This window comes from Crocuta crocuta, unplaced genomic scaffold (genome assembly GCF_008692635.1).
Source record: "Crocuta crocuta isolate KB4526 unplaced genomic scaffold, BGI_CrCroc_1.0 scaffold222, whole genome shotgun sequence".
In the NCBI taxonomy this organism is placed as follows: domain Eukaryota; kingdom Metazoa; phylum Chordata; class Mammalia; order Carnivora; family Hyaenidae; genus Crocuta; species Crocuta crocuta.
In genome coordinates, this window is record NW_027528806.1 from 2,282,698 (window position 1) to 2,302,863 (window position 20,166).

The 20,166-nt window shown below is 45.1% G+C and overlaps 1 protein-coding gene across 2 annotated transcripts in view; it reads right to left on the reverse strand.

Moving 5' to 3' along the window:
• The window catches only part of PDZD2 (PDZ domain containing 2), a 232,776-nt gene that overhangs the window by 126,511 nt on the left and 86,099 nt on the right, over positions 1–20,166 (reverse strand). Inside the window, exon 1 of one of the 2 annotated variants that reach the window (XM_077755839.1) lies at positions 12,160–12,268. The exons of the other annotated variant lie outside the window; for it this stretch is intronic. The gene's annotated coding sequence lies outside the window, so the exon portion shown is untranslated. Of the gene's footprint in view, positions 1–12,159; positions 12,269–20,166 lie in introns of those variants that run through there. 2 annotated transcript variants of the gene reach the window in all.

Genomic DNA, 20,166 nt, shown 5'->3' on the forward strand with positions numbered 1-20,166 from the left:
AAATTTAGAAGTGATATATTTCTGTGGGAATCCTGATTCCCTGCCCCTACCCAAAGTAAGCCTTTTACTGGGTTATGATAGAATAAAGTATTTCTTCTACCCATAGTGATTCTATTTGGAGCCACTCAGCAGAAAGGTAAAGTGTCTGGGGGGTAATACAATAATATTGGTGATGAAGACACTACCCTAAGATCATATAATGCTTTGTGCGTTTTCTCCCAAAGCCCTTCTACACACTGTTTTGTCTGAATTGCACAATAAGTTTGTAAAGGAGGAAGTGCAGACAGAATTATGCTCATTTTACAGATGGGGAAGTTGAGGCATTGGAGGTTCGAGTGATCTAATGGAGAGGTGGGACCCCCTTGGCATTCTGGGGGCCTCATTCTGTTAGCTGTGGAGGCAGCAGGGTGGCTGCTGTCACTGACATTTTAGTGCTAGAACTGGGGACATTATTTGGGTGAAATGTGGTCTGGCACTGCACATATGTGGGCACTGGATTTTTGTTGCTCTATGGACACCTCAGAAATAAGGCCCCTGAGGCTTAAAATAAGTGGCTCGGGTCAAGGAGCAGGGAGTCTGCATTGGGCGTGACTGATATACATTATCCTACATGACACCCTTCCCCCCATGTAGTCAGCCAGTTTATGCACAAACCCTCAGTGTTCTCATTCATAAAGTAAGGGCTCTGGGTCTGGGACAGCAGGTCTACGGCAGTGGTTTCAAGCATGGCTGATTAGAAGAATAATGTAGGGAGACTCTTATCCAAAGAAGAAAAAAAGAGATGTTCATTACATACAAGATTTAAGCAAAGAAAAACCACATGCATAAGAAATAAAAGAGAGGCCCAATCTTTATTACCCATTAGTGACAGGACAGCAGTGATGCAAAAACATTCTGAAACAGATGACCACCATGTGAGGGATTCCTTTACTCCCTTTACAGGTACAACTCTAGACCCTCACTGAGAATGGAACTTGGGGCTTGGCAATCTGTATTTTATAAAATGCCTCTTGTGATACGGCCAGATTCACGGACTGGCTTTTGGGAACCAGGACGCTGATGGTAAATAGGGAGTCTTCCCCACAGATTGGTAATAAAACAACATGTTTTTCAGGGAGCAGTCTCCTGGTCATGAGGCGTCATCTGTGTTTCCTCAAGGCTGGGATTGCCACACTTGAGGGTATAGGGAATTGGCCCCGAAAGTAGGAATAGTAAGGAAGAATTAAAAGAAATACAAATCAAAACCACACTGAGATACCACCTCACTCCAGTCAGAGTGGCTAAAATGAACAAATCAGAGGATTCTAGATGTTGGCGAGGATGTGGAGAAACGGGCACCCTCCTACACTGTTGGTGGGAGTCTAAACTGGTGCAGCCCCTCTGGAAAACAGTGTGGAAACTCCTCAAAAAATTAACACTAGAACTCCCCTATGACCCAGCAGTAGCACTGCTAGGAATTTACCCAAGGGATACAGGAGTGCTGATGCATAGGGGCACACGTACCCCAGTGTTCATAGCAGCACTCTCCACAATAGCCAAAACATGGAAAGAGCCTAAGTGTCCACCAACGGACGAATGGATCAAGAAGATGTGGTTTATCTATACAATGGAATACTACATGGCAATGAGAAAGAATGAAATCTGGCCATGTGTAGCAACATGGATGGACCTTGAGGCTGTTATGCTGAGCGAAATAAGTCAGGCAGAGGACAGGTACCATATGTTTGCATGTATAGGAAGATTAGGAAGAACTTAACAGAGGACCATGGGTGAGAAGAAGGGGAGAAATAGTGGGGGAGAGGGAGGGAGGCAAACCATGAGAGACTCTTGAATGCCAAGAACTGAGAGCAGATGGGGTGGGGGGGAGGGGAAGGGGGTGATGGGCATGGGGGAGGGCACTTGTGGGGATGAGCACTGGGTGTTATATGGAAACCAACTTGACAATAAACTATTAAAAAAAAAAAAAGAAAAACAAAGAAAGAGAGTGGAAATAGTAAGAGCCACCTTGTAATGGCCTTGCACTTGTGGTGTCCCATGGGCCACATCCACACACACACCCTTCCTCAGAGAGGACCCCCACCCCAGGGAGCAGAGATGGTGTCAGGCAGGGCCTGGAAGTATGCAAGCTGAGGCAGCTGGTGGGTCCTTACACTGGAACCAGGTAAAGGAGGAGGGGATGTAAGAGAGTCTAGTCAAGGCAAGCCCAAAGACTGCAAGTATCCTGTTGTGATTATTCAGCCCTAGACATGAGAGAGAACACTGAATCTAGGTCCCTGGAATATACCTTAAGACTTATTCCATATTAAGTCCTCAGGTTCAATTACCTCTCTCCTAGGAAGATAGGGCTAAGATGGCAGAAACTAATGGCAAACAAAGATGGCAGTAACATATTGGTGCCTGGAAGGATCCTTTCTTCGCTAGGAGTTAATAGACTGGGTTTCGGATGCCAATCTCCTGGGAGTTTGATTAGCATAAGTCAGTCTCCAGGCAGCTGATAACCTCTGGTAGATGGACATAATTGGATTTCCAGACCTCTGTGGCTATTCTGTGAGGCCACCAGCAGGCCACATGACAGAAGTGGTTTGGCCAAGGTCTGAGCACCTTTAGTGGGCAGCAGATCAGGACTGGGGGATCTGAGATTATGAAAGACTGTTGCTTGGGCCACAGAAGCACAGTGACTTCTTACCCTGCCATACTCTGCCAAAGGACTTTTCCCTAATTTGCAAACATCCCTGAAAATCTTACAAAGCACACAACTTGCATCATTTAATTACACATGTAATAAATCACCCTTGGGGAAAGAAGACACAGAGCTCCTCCGGGCAGCGCATAAGGTCACCATGCACACACAGGGATCGGATGGCCACCCCGCCCTCTCTTGGCCGTGGCGATGCTCTTCCCAGTTCATCCTGCGCACACCAGCCCCGGAGCTCAGGCAGCGACCCCTCCCGGAGCAGCAGCTGCAGCAATGTCCCCGACAAGGCATTCCCATGACAGAGCCAGCTGGAAGACCCCCATCTGCTACTCTGCCCTTTATCTTGATGGCCTCTCCCAGGCCTGAGCCTCCACCACGTTCACTCGCCAGCCTGGCAGCTACTCTGGGCTCCAGAAGACCGAACAGAGGACGCCCTGAAGCAAGGGAAGTCTTCTTTTGAGATTCTCCCACCTTCCCTCTCCTGGGACATCTCTTCCTACAACCAAGTGTTACAATAATTAAGCTGTTGCCTATAACAGAGGTTAAAATTATTAGAAGTGAGTTTGGAAAACACAGGCCTTTATGTGGATTGCTGTGTGCTAGAGCCTGGCTACTTTGAACTTATTAGAAATGCAAAAAACCTCAGGGAACACCCAGACCCGCTGCACAAGAGTCTGCATTTTTGTCCCCAGGTGACTCACAGGTTAGAACACACCTTACTGTCCTCAGTTAATATTTTTCTCCTGGTAAATAATGATCTAAATATCAAATGGTGTGAATAGACATTTTTTTCAAAGAAGACATCCAGATGGTTAACAGACACGTGGAAAGATGCTCAGTATCACTCATCATCAGGGAAATACAAATCAAAACCACGATAAGATACCATCTCACACTTGACAGAATGGCTAAAATTGACAACGCAGGAAACAACACGTGTTGGTGAGGATGCAGAGAAAGGAGAACACTCCTGCACTCTGGTGGGAATGCAAGCTGGTGCAGTCACGCTGGAAAACAGTACAGAGGTCCCTCAAAAAGTTAAAAAATAATACTACCCAAGATCTAGCAATTGTAGTATTAGGTATTTCTCCAAAGGATATGAAATTATAGATATGAAGGGAACATGTACCCCAGTATTAACAGCAGCACTATAAACAATAGTCAAACTATGGAAAAAGGCCAAATGTCCATCAACCGATGAATGGATAAAAAAAGATTCGGGGGGGTGTGCGCGCATACACATACACACAGGAATATTATTCAGCCATGAAAAGGAGTGAAATCCTGCCATTTGCAATGACATGGATGGAGCTAGAGTGTATTATGCTGAGCAATATAAGTCAATCCGAGAAAGACAAATACCATATGATTTCACTCATATGTGGAATTTGAGAAACAAAACAGATGAACATAATTGAAGTGAGGAAACAAGAGAGAGGGAAACAACCTCTGAGACTCTTTACGATAGAAAAGAGAAGGTTGATGGAGGGAAGTGGGTGGGGGATGGGTAAATGGGTGATGGGTATTAAGGGTACTTGTGTTGAGCACTGGGTGTTATATGTAAGTGATGAATTACTAAATTCTAATTCTGAAAACAATATTACACTATATGTCAACTAACTAGAAATTAAATAAAAATTTGAAGAAATAAATCAAATGGTAACCTTTAAGACAGGCAGTCTTTTCTTCTCTCTTTTCTTTTCTCTTTCTTTCTTTCCACTTTATACCATGGACCTCTCTGGCCGTCAGGTAAAATCTCACTATTTTTACATGCATAAAATATCTAGGATTACAAAGAAAACCAATTATGTTGAAACAGAATACTCTAAATATTTTTAAATGTGTACCATAACCTACGTGCTTCTTTATTAACACATTAAATAAGAAGATATTGCAACAAAGTTTATTAACTGGCATATTTTCATTTTTTTAATGTTTTATTTATTTCTGGGAGACAGAGACAGCGTGAGCAGGGAAGGGTCAGAGAGAGAGGGAGACACAGAATCTGAAGCAGGCTCCAGGCTCTGAGCTAGCTGTCAGCACAGAGCCCGACGCGGGGCTCGAACCCACGAACCGTGAGATCATGACCTGAGCCGAAGTCGGACGCTTAACCAACAGAGCTACCCAGGCGCCCCTAACTGGCATATTTTCAAAGTTGTAATGCGCATAACATTGGAAGATATCCACGGCAAATAATATGCACCATTTTTACCGGTGCCAGGCAGGACTGTTAATACTGCTGTGCTTTGGCCCTAAATCAATTATTGAAGGAAATACTGAATTTCAACTACAGTTTAGTGACAACAAACATTTATTTCTCCTCCCTCCCAGGTTCACAGTCCCCCTTTAATCTATTAATAGAACTTAGGTTAAGAGTAAGAGATGCTTTGGGGCGCCTGGGTGGCTTAGTCGGTTAAGCGTCCGGCTTTCGCGTAGGTCATGATCTCGCGATTCATGGGTTCGAGCCCCGCGTTGGGCTCTGTGCTGACTGCCAGCTCAGAGCCTGGAGCCTGCTTCAGATTCTCTGTCTCCCCCTCTCTCTGACCCTCCCCTGCTCACACTGTCTCTCTCTCTCTCTCTCTCTCTCCTAGAAATAAATAAAAATATTAAAAAAAAAAAAAGAGTAAGAGATGCTTAGGGTTCTTATGCAAAAGGAGGTAGAAATTTGTGCCCCACATCTGCCTCTCTGTCTTATCTTGGTTTGGGCAAAGCTGGCCAAATCACTTCCTTCTCCAATAGACTACATTTGCCTTTTTGGCTTCTGTCCACTGGCTCTGATGCAAGTTCCTACCACAGAGATGAGCATTTAGATGTTTAAGAAGTACGTCTGATCAAATCCTTTAGGTTGGGGTCCCAACTATTTCTGAAACAGACATGCCAGGCTACATTCTGAATACCATTGGACAGAGTAACTAAAACAGTCCCATTTTGTAGGAAGCTGCCGTCTCCGTCAGCATAGGTACTTCCCTACAAATGTGGATTTAATATAAATTACGGACATTGAGTTCTGAAACATTCTCCATCCTCTGCCAGAGAGCCTGGGGCAGGCTCCCTCTCTCTTGGATCATAAGCACCTTTTCAGGGTAGTTTTCTTGCCAAGAATAAGCAACACTTCCCAGAGCCATGTCAACTGCGGTTCTCAAAATAAGATCCATTTTCAGAAAAAGCCAAAATCGATTTGTCTCTGAATTTCAAAATTGCACATCCAAGGCGTCTACACCGCTCTGCAGGCCACTTTCCCCTCATACTAACCGAAGTGCCATGAAAGCAAAATGGAACTAAACACATCAGCCTTGGGGGACTTCATCTGACACTTGGCTTGAACTCTCGCAGGAAAGTCGCTACTACACAGTGAAGCATTTCTCTAACAAATACAAATCATGTGAGCATGTTTGAGCCACCACATGTTTACAAAAGGAAGAAAGACCTACAAACTTGAGACCCAGGCTTATATAAAGATTTCTGCTCAAAAACAGCCACGTCTCCAGGTGCATGTGAACGCCATGAATTAATTTCCATTTGCAGCCCTTCTCCCTGACACATAGTACACACACTAGTCACTCACACTTAGATTTTCTTTACCTAGGTTTGCTCATCTGAACGAGAGTGCTAAACCTTGCATTTCAAACACCCTACAATTACCTTCATCTAGTTCTCCATCTATCCTGGTTCAGGGGCAGGTAATCTAGGATATGGTTATAAGAAAGAAAATAGGCTGAAAGTTGAGGAAACCTCACAGACTTGAGGGTGAATCTGTGGATAAGAGTCTATCACAGTAAATCATATCAGAGTAAATTGTTTTTAAAATTTAGCACTGCATTATTCACTGTCATTGGACCCAGAAAGGTGACTATTTGCAAGGCTTGATGCCTTAGCTTTGAGACTGCTTTGGTTTTAGAGTAACCCAGAGGTTGCTGCTGGAGTACATAAAGTATCCACAGTAAAAAGGCTAAAGCTGACAGCAGATTCTCTCCCCACCCTGAAATCCCAATGGCAACAAATGTAATTAATTAAGCCACCAGAACACTGTAGAGATGATTCATGTTTCTCCTAGTGAAAGTTTGAAATAACTGACTCTACCCACTTAAAGATGAAGGGTTGAATTTTTGTTACCATAAGAAACGCATTAAGAATGTCTAATTGGTTATAGACATAAGAATGTCTAATGCCTCAGCATTATGCCAACAGCACAATTTCCACCACACAGAGTTCTGGTGGACCACTGGGTCCTCCATAAAATCCCCACCCACCAAGATGTCCCCAGGTACCTTTTCAGCTGCAGCGTTCAGTTCTCCTTCAACATTCTTTCACTGGATTGAGGGAGAAGCTGAAGTCAAGCAAGTCCTAGCCTGTCAAAAGGATTGTGCAAAGGACTTAGCTTCCCAAACCCAACCTGCAGCTTTCGTTTAAGCCACCTTCTCCCCTGTGGTGCTTAGAGGCAAGTTTCCGTTTCCCCCTCTGGGTCTTTACTGCTCCCTGCTCAGACCATCTTGCATCTGTTACAGTAAAATACCTGCGATGTTTCCTAAAGCCGACAGCTTACTGCCAATGTTCAACCTTCTAACCTGCAGGCAGCGGTCTGGGAGCTTTAGTCAAAGAGTTGCAAGGTGAAGGCTAAGGGGAAATTTGGTAAGTCCAAGGCATGGTTCCTTAGAAGGCAGACTCTCCTCTGGCTGATGGAACCAGCCTGCAGTAGAAAAGAAAACTTTTGCTAACGGGGCAGAAACGAGAGCAAAAGGTATGAGTATAAGGTTGTTATCCATTGAGAGTCCCAGGATGAATCCAGAGTCGTGCCGTTCAAAATGAAGGTCAACTATGGTGCCTTTGGCTCCCACTTACCCCTGGCTTGGGCACTTCAAGTGTGTTCTTATTTGGGTGGGAACTGAAATTGCTCACTACAGCCCCCCCCCCTTTTTTTTTGGAGGGGGAGGGAGGAGAGACTAGGAATGTTTAAGCTTTTGTTAAAAGGGCAAGGCTTGAGAAGATAGAACATAGAAATAGAGGGGCGCCTGGGTGGCTTAGTCGGTTAAGCGTCCGACTTTCGCTTAGGTCATGATCTTGCGGTTCGTGGGTTCGAGCTCCGCGTCGGGCTCTGTGCTGACTGCCAGCTCAGAGCCTGGAGCCTATTTCAGAGTCTGTATCTCCCTCTCTCTCTGACCCTCCCCTGCTCACGCTGTCTCTGTCTCTCCTAGAAATTAAAAAAAAAAAAAAAAATTAAAAAAAAAGAACATAGAAATAGAAAGCTATCTATCTACTCTGGAAGGAAGAAATGTGCAAATATTCTTTTGCCCCCACCGTCTGGGGAGTCACACTGAAATAGAGGCTTTAGAACTGAACTGATATTCAAGGACCACTCTGGTCGAGCCTCACACTCACCCTACTCGGCCGATTTCCAAGTTGGTTCCCATCTTTTAATCTGGGAAGAAAACTAGAGTGGATATTAGAAAAGCAAAGAAGATAGTCCCAAGTATGTCTTGCTTTAAGACACCTGATAGCCTCCAAACCTCTAAGTTACCCACAATACAAAGTAATGCTTCTCTTTTACACTCCGCCCCTTCCTTTGCTAAGCAGAGCAGGTATCATGTGAGTGAAGTCTGACTTATTGCCCAGGGACTGGTATCCAAGCCGAGACTGTGTGAACTCACCCTGTGCCTGAGTGAGGCCATCTATGGAATGTAGTGTAGTGTGGCTGCGTGCCCACGCACACCTAGATTTAACAAAGCATGGTAATGTGATGCAATGGGCCAATCAGCAGAATGGGACATCAGGAGATGTCGTAGTAGGGCACACTCCGCCCCTTCCTTTGCTAAGCAGAGCAGGTATCATGTGAGTGAAGAAGGATGCCACCACCTTCTTCCCTGGCCAATGAGGAGACAGCAGAGCTCCAGTCAGGACATTCAAGGTGAGAGCGATGTTGTGCTCCACCCCCCAGCCCACACGGCAGGCGATGTGTAGAAGTGATGTTTGAAGTTGAGAGGGTACATTGCCACCTGAAGTTCTTAAGAGGGGCACAAAGCTGTACAAAAGGGATTCCTGCCAGCCACTGAGAGATGAAATTATTGACTCTTTCATGCACATGATCACAAGCTTCCCTTTCTAACTCAGAATCATAATTTCTATTTGCTTGGCTGTTTCTCTCTTCTAGATTTTACATACTTTTGTACACATAAGTAAACATTTAGCTTGGTCTTTTGTCCCATTCACCAACATGGAAAAGCTGATGAACAGAGGTCAGATTTTAGCCCTGTTCAGATAGCCAAAGAGAGGGGGCAGCTCCAGCTCTGAGCTGACACACTTGCCCTCCCGATATTCTATAAATGAGTTGGCTGATGAAGGGCTGCTCGTGGCTTATCCTCCAGTTTAGCTCATGATCAGATTTTGACTGCTTGGCTGCTTCTGTCTCTTTATGAGCCAATTCGGTCACATGGTTCAGAAACAAAAAGGTCCCTCACGCTACTATGAGATAGCAGGTAGTTCGAGAGCTCTTAGGTACATACCGCCAACTCATGCAGAGGAAGCGGTTACTCACCCTCTAATCATGGCCTTCTGGGAACCCAAAGCTGACCCTTTACCCCAGACCCTGTGCCCCATTAAATTTGGCCATACAGCACCGCACCCTCTTGGGAAACCTTAATAAATGGCTTCACGTGCTGGGATTCCTAACTGTGCCTTGCTTGGGGAGTCCAGGCCTAGTGTGCTCTGCTTCTGGTTGAGTTTCAGCAGTTACACAAATCAGGTTTCTGACTATGTCTTAAATTCCAGCGCATACAGGAAGAGCAGGTTGCTTAATCTCTAAATTCAGAGCCAAACTCCTTTCTAAATACAGACAAAGGTGCTGCCTGGATCACATGGTAGATTAAAGGACCCACCCTTGCCAGTTCGGACAGGCTGACTTGTCAAGTGCATTGCCGCCATCTTGTTTTCCAGCCCCGAACTCCCATGGGACACCATACTATACATATTTTCATACTTCCTCACTTGTTTTCATCTGTCACCCTGGGCCCCACCCCCATTCTTCTCCACTGACAGCATCCAATTTCCAAATACAGGGCACTAGGCAGCTGAAATGTCTCGGAGGGAACAAAATTAATACTGGCCATTTTGTTTTTCTTCTTAAACTACAATCTCCTTGTGAGAAACTTTTCTGTGTTTCTGCAGTGGACAATAAGCTACTTACTTACTGCTCCATAGCCAGGCCTGCACTTTTGATACAAGTTAAACATGAGCAAGGTCACCAGATTTTCCTCTTCCCTTATTAGAAATGACATTAACAATGAAATACTGTGCTGGGTGGAGGAGAACTGCATGTTCAGGGAAAGGCTGGTGGACCTATTGCAAGCTTTCTTAAACAGCAATAAAGGAACACTGTTCTGGATATGAGAAAACATGATATTCACCTCACTCACTCTTTTTTATTACAGAAAACAGCTTTTCCCCCCCAAATCCAATAGCAAACAACTCAGGCTGTAGAATTCTGGCCAGCATTCAGTCCACAAAAGAGAAACAAGGAAGTGAATCATTTTTGTGTAAGTTAGCAGAATTTTGTTCCCCATCAGGCTCTTTCAGTAGCGGGCACTGTCAACATGTGGTGGGTCTCCCAGATGCCTTCACCAGAGGGTTCACCAATGAGGGGAGAGGAGGAAAATCCAACCACAATGCAGAGTTCACCTGATGTTTCTTTCCCATTGATCAGACCCTGCAGAAAATCTTCCAATGTCCCTGCTCCTGAATCCACCCTTAATAATGCCTTTTAACAGGCTGAGAAACTAAAATCAGTTTCCCAAACAATAGCTCATTCAAACTGTTGAGAACTTGAGCTGTGTCAACAACCCATTGATCATTCTGGTCATGAATGATGTTAAAAATCAGAGGTCAGCAACTATTTTCTTTAAAGCGTCACAGAGAAAATATCTGAGGCTTTGTAGACCTTATCTGTCTCTGTCCTGTATTCTTGTTTGTTTCTTCAATCCTTTAAAATGTAAAATACATATCTAGCTCCCAAGCCCTCTGAATACAAGATGAGACAGGCTGGGTTTGGTCCACAGGCCACAGTTGGCTGACCTCTGACTGCTTCTAGAATGCACCCTGAAAAGAAGTCTGTCCCCCAGCTCAGCTTAAGTCACAGCAAAAGCACCTGGAGGAGGCAATGGAAAGGATGGGAGACAAAGGGACCCCACCCAACTGATGGAGAGGGGGCCAGAGAGGACAAGACTCAGGGACGGTGGGAACAGGAGAGGCTCTTCCCCCTCCCCTCCACATAGTGGAGAGAAAAACAAAGTAGTGATAAGGTACGGGCTTGCCCTGACTAAGCACAGCCATCTCCCAGCCCTCCAGGCCTAAAACGCAAAGCCAGAAGATGTGGCTTCTCCACAGCTTGGGGTTGAGGACAGACACAGCCAGCCTGTAAGGGAAGCAGCTCGCACACCAGCCTCCTCAGACACATCCCTGTGGCTAACATGGCATTCTCAAAACCTCGCCTCCAAGAGTGCCATTACTTAGGCTGGGCTAGTCCACTGAAAACTTAAGTTCTCTATCTCATTCTGATGCTTTTGACACCATTTCTGACCCCCTGCATGTCAGCCCAAGTCCACTACTCTGACCACTTCACTGGGGGGAAATGCATGTCAAATTAGCCAGGCACCTATCAGAAGCAAGGCCTGGCAATGGTTCAGAAACCTAGGCTTGAGATGGTCTTTATTCTGTTCCTCTTCTCACAAGCCCCAACAATGGAAAGGATGCTCTGAGACTTAGCTACAGATCCGTCTTTAAATTATCCTTGCATGTGGCTGCAACCCATGGCCCTCCACATTTACTTTCTACTTCTGAGAGTGAAGACATTACTATGACAGTTTGCAATCCTCTGACCCTTATCTCCCTCCCCCTCCCCACCATGACAAATATTCAGATCCACACTTTACTTTCCAATTCCCTGACTTAGAAGCCAAGCAAGAAAGCCTGCCTTAATGGAGAAAACATTAGTGCATTCAGGCTTCACTCTGGATCCCAGTCAATTTCTAGATATTTCACAGCTGTTGTACATCTACCTCCTTTCTTACAAAAGCCAGCAAAAATTAGCAAGCACCTTGCTGGCACTGAAATATGAAAAATACAATGGTCGAGCCTGAAAATCAGTTTCTGGTTGGCTATCTTCAAACTATTTGTTCTAAAACAGCGCCTGAAGTTCATTTATCATCTGCCAAGTTTAAAGTCAGTTTTAATTGAATGCTGCATGGTTTCGTAGGATTGTTTTGAAAGCAACCTCCAGAATAGAAGTCATTTGGTCATCAAAGTAGTAACTGAGAAAAACTCTTTCTTGGCCAGCTATCTGCACAATTCAAGCTAGGTCTGTTTCTGATGTCAGTATTATCTACTCATTTCTCATATGCTTAAAAAAAATGCAAACATGTAAGCTGTGTTCGGAGAGAACAGAGGATTGTCTCCCCTGCTTGCGTCTCCCCTCCTACCTGCTTCTGAGCCGGGATCAGGTGAGCGTTCTTCACGTGCTTCACACCCACTTGCATAGGACAGGCTCCAAAGTTTGTTGTGCTTCATTTCCCTTCTCCATTCAGTCCTTTAAAGTCCTGGGTTATTAGCTATCAACAGAAATGTGAGGCATGCCAGCGCGCGCTCTGACTTCCTGCCCGCTCCCCATGCTCTACTGAGCTTAGGAGCAGATTTTCTCTCTCCTCCTCCAGCTTTACCTCCTGAGCTCGAGGGCCCCACCCACAGCACTCAGATCATTTTTCATTTATGAGTGCATCCAGCGAAACTGTGTTCATAAGAGAATGAGCCAACTCGTGCCCTGCTAGTGTCCTGGAACCATGCTGCTAAAAGCAGCTTAAATTTCCAGGAGTACAGGGGGGCATTAGATCCTGGCAGAAGTCGTCTGTGATTTCCTGCTGCAGGTATCTGCAGACCAGACTTCCATCCACAAAGGCCCCACACCTTGGTGATGGCGTCACAAGAGTTTCATTATGCAGATGAAGCCACAACCTGAAATGCACTGAAGATTCCAGGCATGAGACAACAAAAATGCACTAAGAATGTGAAGCCAGGGGGGCGCCTGGGTGGCTCAGTCGGTTAAGCGTCCGACTTCGGCTCAGGTCATGATCTCAGGGTTCATGGGTTTGAGCCCCGCATCGGGCTCTGAGCTGACAGCTAGCTCAGAGCCTGGAGCCTGCTTCAGATTCTGTATCTCCCTCTCTCTCTGACCCTCCCCTGCTCATGCTGTCTCTCTCTCTCTCAGAAATAAATAAAACATTAAAAAAAAAAAAGAATGTGAAGCCAGGATGATCAGTGAAGAAATGTACTACCCAGTGACCTATTTTACTTTGCCCTTATTAAAAGCCCAGGTTTCTTTCTGCATTTAAATGGGAGTAAAAACTGAGACTTTATTTTTTTTAAAAAATGTTTATTTATTTTGAGAGAGAGAGAGAGAAGCAGGGGAGAGGCAGAGAGAGAAAGGGAGAATGAGAATCCCAAGCAGGCTGCATGCTAAGAGCATGGAGTCCGACATGGGGCTTGAATTCACGAACCACGAGATCATGACCTGGGCCAAAATCAAGAGTCAGACGCTTAACCTGCTTAACCGACTGAGCCGCCCAGGTTCCCCAGTAAAAGACCATTTGTAAGTAAGTAAGTAAGTAAGTAAGTAAGTAAATAAATAAATAAATAAAGCCATTGTCATGATGATCCCAAATCTATAACTCTCCTAATCCAATAATACTTCCATTTTCCATCCAGACCATTACTTGCAAAACCAGAGATTATGAACTAACTCCTAAAAACACTTACCCAGCTAGAATCTCAGAAGCTACAAAGATAAGATTTTATCAGGAAATGGAATTTTTGAAAATAGGCTCCCCAAACCAATACACATGTATCATGACTTCCACTATGTATAAAATTCACCTCATCTGCAGCTGGAGCAAAAGGGGTCTTTCATGTACCATCAACCAGAGACATGGGTCCTGAAAACCCCATGGCCTTCAGAGTAGAGAGGAAAATTTGCATAAATCCATTAAAATGGGAATGTCTTATCATGAAAATGCTGACAGTCTTTTAGCAGCTGCTCTTGTCAGGAACCAGAAAGGAGCAATTCCTCTGCTCATCAGCAGGCATTCTCTGGTCAGACTTTTGGAAGAGCTGGAAACACTGTTAGGTTTTAGAATTAATGTTGGTGTGTTTTCATTCTGTTCATTTATCTTAGCGTTTTATCCAATATGGATTTACTCCTGTGCTTCCTCATGTTGTCCAAAACTAGTCCCAATCACCGTGGGAAGTTCTTAAATTAATAAGAATTTTTAAAAAAATTTTCCTATATTGAAAACCTGATGACTTAGTATCCAGACTTAAAGTCTGCTTCTTTCTTTACTTAGATGGTTGTATTGTCTCCTAAGAAGAAAATGCTACATATTCTCACATGTTTCAAATGGGTTCTAATCAGCTCCTCTACTCTAATACCACATCCTTGAAAAAAGTAGGTGATCTGCTTTTTACAGAGGAGACCAAGAAAAGCAAGACACAAAGTCGCTGGTCACTAGCAGGTCAGAAAGAACGGACAGGAAGATCAGTTCCTAGTCTCCAAACCCGAGCAGGGAACCCCAGACCGGTCCCAGTTTTCACATGTCAACCAGGGGCCTAAAGGTTGATCACGTGGGTGTCCTTCTGTGATTCACCTCCCCAGTTCCAGGCAGTGGACTTGCTCTGAGTTTAAGCTAAGGAGGGTGTATGTTCTTTAAAGAAAAATTTTAAGAAGTGAGAGGGAAAAAGGAGGTTAAAATTTTTTTGATCCATGACTAACTAGTCTTAGGGGTAAAGTTTGGCTATAGAATATTCTCCGCAGTATTAGTTTGTGAGATCGCCAAAAATCGATGGTGAAACCAGTTATTCCAGCTGTCTCCCATTCTCTCAACAAAGGGCGGATAATAAATATTATATAATTTTGCTTTAAGGGGAATTGCTGCTACATTTACTCACAAAACTAGCCATGCGGCATGTACCAGGACACAGCAAATACACAAGCCATTGGAAACATCTAACCATCCAAGGTTTGGGGGAAGAGGAGATTTGGGTCAAACCACCCATGGGAGAATCTGAAACTCTGCTTTCTTCTCTCTCCCATAGACACCTAAGGCTGTCCCATGAGTAAAAGCAGAAGGGTAACAAAGGCAGCATCAGAAAGACAGGGAGCTAGAGAATGATTCTAGTAATCCCCAAGAGAGAAAGAAATCAACGATGCCACACTAGCCAAAGGACACTCTGGGTACATAGCCCACGGAATTGAAAGCAGGGACACAAATGACTATACACACAACCATGTTCACAGCAGCAATACCCAAAAGGTTGAAGCGACCCAAGTGCCCACTGACTAATTAATGGATTAAAAAAATGTGGTATATACATAAGATGGAATACTACTCAGCCCTAAAAAGGAAGGAAATTCTGACACATGCTACAACATGGATGAACCTAGAAGACATTATGCTAAGTAAAGAAAATGGACACAAAAAGATAAATGTTCTATGATTCCTCCCATGTCAGGTACTTAAGAGTAATCATACAGTGTCAGAAAGTAAAATGGTGATTGCCAGGGGGTAAGGAGAGGGCAGAACACAGAGCTATTGTTTAATGGGTACAGAGTTTCAGTTTTGCAAGAGAAGATGTTCTGGAGACAGATGGTGGTGGTTGTTCTGGAGACAGTAGGTGGTAGTGGTCACACAACAACCTGGATATACCTAATGCCACAAAACCCTACACTTCAAAGTAGCTAAAATGGCGGGCAACTGGGTGGGTCAGTTGCTTGAGCGTCCGACTTCAGCTCAGGTCGTGATCTCATGATTCATGAGTTCAAGCCCCACATCGGACTCTGTGCTGACAGCTCAGAGTCTGCTTCCAGTCCTCTGCCCTCCTCTCTCTCTGCACCCCTCCCACATTGTCTCTCTCTCAAAAATAAACATTGAAAAAAAGAAAAAAAACAGCTAAAATGGTAAATCCTATATTACATATACTTTCTTAAAACTAATGGAAGTTGGATTTTCTCTGCAATTGCCCCTTGGCGAGTCATATGACTATCATGCTTCACATTATTAAAGCCACAAAGTGAAAAAACTGCCCCTTGCCAATTCATAAATGACTTGAAAACAACAGGAAACACTAAAATTATCTCTTCTCTTTTCCTCATCCCCCAGAAAGTTATAAACTCCACCCATGTGCTCAGTTTGTTTCTATATTCTGTGACGGGAGAGGATAATGTCAATACTGATGGGCAACACCCTCAGACTTGTGCAAGCAGGGAGAGCCCTGGCCTGGAGATGCGAACAGCTCCCTTCCAACCTGGCCACCAAGGCAGCTCTCCTGGAGTTCACACACCCCTCTCACCTCACTCAACTCTGGCAGCACGTACTGACACCATCATTCTTTTTTGGTCCTTATTTGTATACAGAACAGATTTTTTTGTTTTGTTTTTGTTGGTTTGTTGGCAATTGAATCTGACCAGTTAGACCACAAGTCCGGTGAATGGAGTGGTTTTCAGTTCTCTGATCAGCCCTTCTCAGTCTCTATGCTCAACTTGCCTTCCTGCTGCCGGTGACCAGGTAAGACCCGGAAGGGCATGAGCAAGTCTCTCTCTGCCTCCCTGGGTCACAGCCCCCACTGCCGCAACAGCGACAACCAAGTGAGAGCCTCCAGCTCCTCAGTCTCCATCTTCCTCCGGAGCTTCAGGCCCAGACCTCTGCCCGCCTCTTGCTCTGCTGCACCTGCGTGTCTGGTAGCCTCTCAAACTCAGTGTGCCCTAAAATAAAACCCATCATGCTCTCCCTCAAACCAGCCCCTCCTCCTACATTCTCTCTTTTAATTCACCTCCACTCCTGGTCACCCAGCACACAAAAGTCACCACCCACTGCCCTCTTTCCTTTGCACTTGGTGGTTGGTTGGGTCCTGCCTGCTCTACTCTGTCCATCTTTCATTGTCCCCTCCCCTGTCTTTTGTCACGTTTAGGGTCTTGATTCCAAACTCTTCTCTGTTCTTCAGTTGTCTATCCTGCACACAGAGACATCGCTGGCAAGTATGTAAGATCTGCTTGATAATCTCTCATCGCTCTCATAATTTCTCATTGTCCAAAGGATGAAACCTAAGTATCTCTAGTCTTGATCTAGCCCCAATAGCTGCATCGTGAAACACACCGGCTACTGCTCTTTTTCATCTGGTTACGCTTCTCCAATATACCAGTGGTGTTCAACTGGGGAAGATTTTATGCCCTGTGGAAAGCAGGAGTGGTTGCTACTGGCATCTAAGGGGGAGAGATAGTGCTAAATATCCGACAATGCACAAGACAGCTCTCTGCAACAAAGAACAGAGGATATGAAATTTTACAGCATTGGAGTACGCTGTATTCATTACCACAATGGCTTCCCGCTCTGGAGCTGCAAACGTGCATGTTGTCGGGTGCAGAAAGTGACATGAATGAGAGAAGCAAGTTAGGCAAGAGCAACAGGGGGTGGTGAAAACCAGAGCCGCCATCTTTGTCCTAACGCACTCAGATTCAGCACTCCAAAACCCCTAAGCTGAACCACTGCAGCCTCTATGAGGCTCGTGAGCAGAGATGAGGACTGCTCACCTCTCTGGTACTTGCTCCACTGAAAGTGCTGGATCACCATTTACTGGAAAGTTCTCTTTTGTATTTCCTTCAGAGCACCACATACCCCTAAATTCTAGCAAATAAATGGGAAAACAGGACAAAACTCTCGTCATGTCGGATCCTTAAAGTAGTTTCACTGTCCATTTGGATATCGTTTTTCTCAAGGGTTCTTTCTTTGTAATATTCCTAATTACCTTACTCTAGTTTTCCCACAAATACATTTGACAAAATACCAGTTTGAGAAGATGCCCTGTGGAAGAAGGGCTCTGTGGTCCAGTACGTTTGAGAAGCGTGGCATACTAGCTCTCCCTTTGACTAGTGCATCCGGATCTTATCTTATCCAACAGTTCCCAGCCCTGCCTTTTTATAATATAGCTGATTAATAGGAAATGGGTGTGTTGAGGACTTTTCAAACACTCTCCAGCACTCCCCTTGACCATCTGATTTGCCCTTCCATCCAGTTGGGGTGCTCTTTGGCTTAAACTTGCACATTGTACAGGAAAGTTCCAGCTTCCCCTAACTCCGTCCCCATCTCTGAGGCCAGGATGGGTCTCTCTTCACTTTTCCCATCTTTGTAGCTTGCCTCCACATCTACAGGAGTGTGGGCACATTGAAATTGCCCAGTTTTCTTTGGGAAGGAGCTGTCTTAGGAGAAGATGGAGGGAGGAAAGAACTATGCTACGGTCAGAGGTTGTAACTGAATAGGAAGTACCATCGGCGTTCCCCAAGGACCTGGGATCTGAGACAATGACACATGATTTTTAGGCCCAGCCTTATAGAATCAAGGTCAACCTTGACCAATGAGGATTAGGTCAGTCCATTCAAAAGGAAAAGTGTGTCTCTTCTGCACCCAGATGGAGAAAAGGACGAATCATCTTGGACAAGGAAAGTCTAATGTCAGAGGAGTAGAAAGTATGATGCACATCACCAGAGGCACATCTGCCATCCTCCTCCACAGAGAGGTGGCCAGCCTGTGCCCTGACTTCAAGGCATTTGTACTTCCTCAGCCCCTAACCAAGGACAAACGGCTTAGAACCCACCAGCCACTGATCTTAGTCACCAGAGTGGTGCTTTGTCCCCACTTTCTATCCTGGCTTGTCAATACAATCAATCCTTTGAATTGAGGTGGTTTCTTTCATAGAAATGGAGATGTTTTTGCATTTGGAAGCTAAATCCACCCCCATCACAACTTGAACTCACTCCTGGGAATCCTGCCCCAGACCTGAGGAACCCCATGGACCGGGCCATGTGTGTTGATAGCTCACACTCAGCTGAGCACAGGGAACAAGGGATTTCCTTCACCAATGTCATCAGCCACCTTCAGCTCAACACCTCTCTGTAATGCCTCTCATGGCCCTGGGCTCTCCAAGACATCAATTCCTGTGAGCATCCCGGCAGACATTTCCTCAAAGATTTCCACAAGATGAGCTACCCCCCAAGACCAGAATCAGACAAGTAATTAATAAGGGTCTCCTGGAAGCACTTGCACTATGTGAATCTGCTGAGCAGACAAGATCCTGTTCATTCAAAAGATTCCCACCACTTGCCATGCAACACATGCTGAATGAGAAGTGACAGACAGACAGTCAAGGTTCCAGGATTCCCACAGGGAGGTTTCATGATGGGTGGGGTCATCAAGAGTGGCTTCCATAGGATGTGGGTCTCAAGGAAAGCCTTAAAGTCAGATTCTTGGTTTGGGCTTTTCCCACCACCACTCCATACTTCTCTACTCCCATCCCCAAGATAAATGGAGAGTGGGCTATGCCTCATGGATGCTGCTTCCAGAGACAACTGCATTCCAGCCAGACCCACCCGACCTGGCACCAGCACAGTGAACAGAACATGCCAAAAGGCAGGCTTGTTAAATGAGAATTCTGGAAAGGACCGCTGCCAGCCAGGTTTGGGATCAGATTGCTGCCCATGCCACTCGGAGTATATGAACCAGATAAGCATGGCAGAACCCACAGTCACAAGTCCACAAGAATGCCACATAAGGAAATTAAAACAGCAGGCAGGGTTTGAAATCTCCAAACTTTTGTATTTTGTTTTTGCTACACTGATGTCATCCAACAGTGAAGGTGTTGCTGTCCACTTGGCTTTCGGGAACTTAAGGTGATTGGATGTTTCGTTATTCCCTAACGACCCACCAAGTGAGGCAGGTATGCCCCAAACACACCTGACAGAAGACTCAGAGAAGAGAGCAGGGTTCTGGGTAGGGTTCTTCTGTACCGAGAGAATAAGCTTAATTTTGACTTCTGCCAAGATGCCGAGTGGTCAAGAGAAGCCACTGATGCTACATTACTTGAGTCACCTGATCAGAGTGCACAGCGCACACACACTGCACACTGTGTGATCGTGTGGTCGGGCTGCAGGTGTACCTCAGAAGGTCTGGTGGAACATGCGTGAACTGGATATGTTTTTTTTCTTCTCAAAGCAGTTTCTATAATTAGCCAACTTCTCCCCCTCCCCTTGCCCTGTCGTTTTTGCTCTTCTGTAAGCTTAATAGCAGCAACAGAGTTCCCTGTGGTGCTTTGAGTTTTAAAGGTTTATTGTACCCAGACTGTAATTTTCAGACCTCAAAATAATTCCTCTTAAAAAAAAATACAGCTCCCTAAGCTTACCAAGTCTACATTATGATTAAAAATTATTAGAATCTTAGGGTACTTTGGGTGGTTCAGTTGGTTGAGGGTCCAATTTTCGCTTAGGTCATGATCTTGCAGTTTGTGGGTTCAAGGCCCCCATCAGGCTCTGTGCTGACAGCTCAGAGCCTGGAGCCTGCTTTAGAATCTCTCTCTCTCTCTCTCTCTCTCTCTCTCTGCCCCTCCCTCACCCA